Below are 6,000 nucleotides of genomic sequence, written 5' to 3'. Positions count from 1 at the left end.
CTCTAGAAAAACTAGGAAGAGTAGAACCATAATTCAACATTGTAAAAGCTTTCTATGCTAAGCCCAAGGCTAGCATCATTCTAAACAGTGAAAAATTGGAAGCATTCCCTCTAAAAGCTGGAACAAGACAGGGATTCCCTCTTTCTCCACTTCCATTCAACATAGTCCTTAAAATTCTAGCCAGAGCAATCAGACTGACAAAAGAAATTAAAGGAATATGCATAGAAAAAGAAGAACTCAAGCTATTGATATTTGCTGATGACATGATTCTATATCAAGATTCAAAAAATCCCACCAGAAAACTTCTAGAGCTAATAAATGAATTCAGCAAAATAGCAGGATATAAAATCAATACCCATAAATCAAATGCATTTCTATAAGTGATGAATCCACTGAAAGGGAAGTTAGGAACTAACTACCTCATTCAAAATAGCCTCAAAAAATATAAAATACTTGGGAAGAACTCTACAACAAAAACTACAGAACACTAAAGAAGGAAATTGAACAAGACCTTAGAAGATGGAAAGATCTTCTGTGTTCTTGGATAAAGAAGTTAATATTGTCAAAATGGCCATACTACCAAAACTGTTATACAGGTTTAATGCAATTCCTATTAAAATCACAATGACATTTTTCATAGAGTTCAAAAAAGCAATCATGAAATTTCTTTGGGAAAATAAGAGAACCAGAATAGTCAAAGCAATCCTTAGTAAGAAAAGTGAAACAGAAAACATCACAATACCAGACCTTAAACTACACCACAGAGCTACAGTAACAAAAACAGACATGTAGACCAATGGAACAGGGTAGAGGACAGAGACAAACCCACATAAACACAGTTATCTCGTACTAGACAAAAAGCACCAAAAACATACTTTGGAGAAAGGATAGCCTCTTCAACAAATGGTGTTGGGGAAACAGGAAATCGTTGGGAAACAAAATGAAATTAAACCCCTCTTTCTTACCATGCACAAAACTCAACTCAAAGTGGATCAAGGACCTAGGAATTAGACCAGAGACCCTGTACCTAGTGGAAGAAAAAACAGGCCCAAATCTTCATCATGTCAGATTAGCCCCATCTTCCATAACAAGAGTCCTAAAGTACAAGAAATACAATCAAGAATCTGTAAATGGGATGGATTCAAACTAAAAAGCTTCTTTTCAGCAAAAGAGACAATCATTGAGGTAAAGAAAGATGAATGGGAGCAAATTTTTTATCACAAATTTTTACCACACATACATCAAATAAAGCATTTTCTCCAGGATATATAAAGAAGTCAAAAACCTTAATACCAAAAAAAAAAAAAAACCTAATCAGAAAGTGGGCTAAGGAACAGAATAGACACTTCTCAGAAGAAGATATACAAGTGATCAACAAATATATGAAAAAGTGTACAACATCTTTAGTAATTAGAGAAATGCAAATCAAAACTATTCTAAGATTTCATCTCACCCCAGTCAGAATGGCAGCTATCAAGAATACAAGCAATAATAATTGTTGGAGAGGATGTGGGGAAAAGGTACACTCATACATTGCTGGTGGGACTGCAAATTGGTGTAACCACTTTAGAAAGCAGTATGGAGATTCTTCAGAAAACTTGGGATGGAACCCAGTTATCCCACTTCTTGGCATATACCCAAAGGACTTAAAATCAGCATACTATAGTGACACAGCCACACCAATGTTCACAGTATCTCAATTCACCATAGCTAAACTGTGGAACCAACCTAGATGCCCATCAATAGATGAATGGCTAAAGAAACTATGGCATATCTACACAATGGAATATTACTCAGCTTTAAAAGAGATTATTACTCAGCATTTTCAGGTAAATGGATGGAGTTAGAGAACATTATGCTAAGCGAAGTAAGGCAATCCCCCCCAAAATTAAGTCTGAATGCTTTTTTCTGATTAGTAGATGCTGATCTATGATGGGTAGGACATGGTGAGAATGGAGGAACTTTGGATTGGGCAAAGGAGAGGGTGGGGAGGGGTCATGAGCCTAGGAAGGACGGTGGAATGAGATGGACATCATTGCCCTAAGTCCATGTTCCATTGCACAAATTGTGCGACTCTACACTGTGTACAACCAGAGAATTGAAATGTTGCATTCCATTTGTGAATAATGAATTAAAATGCATTCTGCTATCATGAATGACTAAGTAGAACAAATAAAAAAAATTTAAAAAGAAAAAAAAAGAAAGTGTGGATTACTGCTGCTGTTTGTGTATGATTTCAGTGCCCAGCCCCTAGCTCATATGGTAGAACCTTGGTCCCCAGTGTAATGGTGTCGAGGCGCTGGGGCCTTTAGATCATGGGGGCACCATCTTTGGAGGAACTGATCTTTTTCTCAAAGTTCTGGGTTGGTCCCTATAAGAGTAGGTTGTTTTAAAAGAGGGAGTTTCTCCTCTCCTTTGCTCTCTTGTTCCCTTTCTTCACACTGCTAATTGCTTTTTGCATCTCCACCATGACTTGATGCAGGTCTCAGACACTGGGTCAGAATTCTGAGCCAAGTAAACCTCCTTCCTTTTTTATGTCACCCAGTGTCAGGTATTTTGTTACAGCAACACAAAGTAGATGAGGACAAGGGAGAACTTGTCCAGAGTCTGGACAATAAACCACTGGGGAAACTGTTGGGCTCTCCTCACCCTGGTTGAAGAAACCAGCAGAAAGGCCAGGTCTGGGACAGGAGTATGCAGAAATACGCAGGGGACAGAGTGCAGGCTTGAGGAGGGGTGGCAGGAAGAGCAGGTCACACACCTGGGCCTCACCTGGGTGGGACTGAGGAACCCCAATGCCTGGCTCTCCCCTGGCACCTCTTCTTTTCCTCTCCCACTGTCTGGGCCTATGAGGGCTCCACTCTGCTCAGAGGGTGAGCCGGCTCTCCAGCCAATATCACGTACCGGGTCCTCAGGCAGGTCCTGGCGTCTGATGGAGTGCTGCGAGGGACTTGATGTGACATTCAATAAAACAAAACAGGAAACAGGGGAAGAAAGAAGGAAGAGAACAGAGAGGGGAGTGTCCCCCTAAGGTCCATGCATCGAAGGCCTGGCCCCCACTTGCGGTGCTACTGGGAGATGGTGGGGCCTTATGGGAGGCCCCTAGGCACTGAGGACGTGCCCTTGAGGAATTATAGGATGTCGGGCTCCTCTTCCTTTCCTTCCCTGACCTAGAGGTGACCAGCTTGCTCCACCTGCACTTTCCTCACTGCCCTCTGGCAAACTCACTAAAGACGGAAAATGAATGAACCGACTTCTAAACTCGGAGTCAAAATGGCCCTTGCACATTTTCATTTGATTATCACAGGTTTTTGTTTCAATAAAAAAAAAAAAAAAAAAAAAAAAAAAACATTTCAGAGGCTTCAATTCCTACACTGAAAGAAGGGATTAAAAGAAGTGACATGCTCCTGTTAAATCTCTGCCTGCCTAAGAGGGAGTCCTGGGCATATCTTCATAGGAGTTTATGGAACAAGAAGGATACAGAAAGAAATGAGTTCAGAAGTCCCAACAGCCTTCTCTGCCATTTCCTAGCTGTGCAACTTTGTTCAATTTATTTAACCTCTCTGAGCCTGAGTTTTATCAAAGATTAGGTTGGGGGAAAAAAAGATTATAAATTGCTCTCATACAAAAATGGTTTCACTTATAGATGCTAATCAGGTCACATGAATTCAAGGAAACCAGGTTTGGGTATGAAGTGAGCTATTCATTTATTCAATGAACATTCACTAATGCCTCCAGACACATGGCTAGGCACTGGATGAGAACAGTCCCTGTCCTTCAAGTTGAAGGCAGCATCATGAAGACTAGCATAATCGGGCTTCCAGCCTTCCTTTTGGGGGCTCAGAATTGGAAACATAAGCCCAGTTTCTCTGCAGGGGACAGACTGATATGTATAAGGCAAGACTGGCCTAAATCGTTTTTAAGTGTTTGGTGAAGAGTCCAGTCCTTCAACTGCAGATGATGTCCATGCTGAGTTCACAGAGGGCTACCCACTGGGGACTCGGAGTTGGATACAGATGAGCAGGACTCATTTCAGCAACTTAAAATTCTCTCCGAATTCATGATTCGAGCACTCTGAACCGAACTTGAACCCCTTGGCATTCACATTGGCTTATACAGTTTTGATTGCAAGAAAAGAGAATTTTAAATAGTCATTAAACAAGGTGAAAAGCCTTATTGGACACGAATTGGCTCTTAAAGAATATTACGATGATATAAAGCTCAAATAGGTCAGAAACTTATGAAAGTCATTTCCCTTAAATAAAACATGATTTTAAATATTCAAAGGAGAACACTTTGCCAAATGTACTTGCTGTTTTAAAACATCTGAATAACTGCAAGAGTGTTTGCTCATTCCAAAGACACTGGGCTGGGTGACGGAGCATCTGCATCGGGACCAGGAGCTCTGAGGGGCCTAAGCCTGGGCACTGAGCCATCCACACAGCCTGCGGGTCTCTGGGCAGAGCCAGGCGGACTTCCCTTGTTGTCCAACCATGAAGGCCACTTACACGGGAACATTGCAGGCTCAGATTAAGGGACCTGTTGGCTCTGAATACGCTGTGTCTGAGCTGCCTGCTCTTCAAACAGAATGTGAACTTCTTAAAGGTCAAGAATAAGCCTTTCCACTGTTGCATTACCCAACACCTAGCATGACCAGGACCGAGTAGGTGAGTCACAGGAAGGGAAGGAGGGAGGGAGGGAAGAAGGGAGGGAAGGAGGGAGGGGAGGGGAAAGAAAATGCCCAGAGCAATGAACAGTAGAAACAGAAATAGATGAGTGAGTGTGTGGGTGGGTTGAGGTATAAACTGGGTAAGGTAAATGGGAGACGGAGGCTAGGATGAGTGGGTTCATATATGGAAGGATGTATAGACAAAAGGACAGAAAAATAGATTAACAAATAGGTGAAGAAAAGGAAGGGAGAGATGGATGGACAGATGGCTGGCTGGATGATGGATGGGTGATGGACAGACAGATGGATGAATGGGTGAATAGATGGATAGATAAATGAAGAAGAGGCCTGCTGATTAAAGGAACTACCTAGAAATTCCAACTTAATTCTAGTCCCAGGTTTCAACTTCCCTCCTAAAATATCACATTCACTCTCAAAGGAGGGGCCCATAATCCCTGAATCCCCAAGTAATACTCTCTGATGTTTCTGTTCTTTCCAGTCAACAAGGAAGCAATATGTGGAATGAACAAAGCAACAGAGGCTTCAGAGAATCTGACCCTCTAGGCCTTGTGACCTAGTCGCCTTAGACCCCTTTGACATTGTTTCTCAAAGATGCATCCAACATGGCCAGGTGCCCCTCAAGCAGGCACCGCCCTCTTCCTTGCCAATAGTATTGTGATTTGATTTCAGAAGCAATTCACCCAACCCCAGAGGGCAAATCACAGTGGGCCTGTGTCGCAGAATCTCATCACATTGGCCAGGGACCAGTTCTGGTCCGTGAGAAAGAAGAGAAAGTTGAGGATTTCTGGGTATGAAAAGCAGCAGCCAATTGAAGAGAAAAAACATTTATTTTTGCTCTGGGTTTTGTGGTGGGAAGCCTGGTGCTTAGAGCTGCACGGTCAGCTCTTTCCTAATTTTGAAGAGAAAGCCATGAGGTTTCACCAAGGCTGACCCAGACTCGGCATTGCTGGGGACGATATGCTCAGAAACCATTATTGTTATACAAGTCTCATAAAAAACAGAATGTCAGGTGTCATTCTACATTAATTTGTTCATTTTCACTTCATAAGTACAGGCATTTTATCCTTTCCCTTGTTGTCCAACCAGGAAGGCCACTTAAACTAGGCATCTACTTATCCATTGACCAGTCCATACATCCATCAGTTGACCTGTCAATCATCTCTCCTACCCTTTGCACAGCGGTACCCACCCATGCACACACTCCCACCTCACCATATTCATCAGCACACATCACTGATTAATAGACCTATTTTTCTACCCACCCATAAACTCCATTCATTTCCCCTCTGATAAAAATGAGACACAGAATG

Source organism: Urocitellus parryii, chromosome 10, assembly GCF_045843805.1.
Source record: "Urocitellus parryii isolate mUroPar1 chromosome 10, mUroPar1.hap1, whole genome shotgun sequence".
Classification (NCBI taxonomy): domain Eukaryota; kingdom Metazoa; phylum Chordata; class Mammalia; order Rodentia; family Sciuridae; genus Urocitellus; species Urocitellus parryii.
This window is presented reverse-complemented; position numbering follows the sequence as displayed.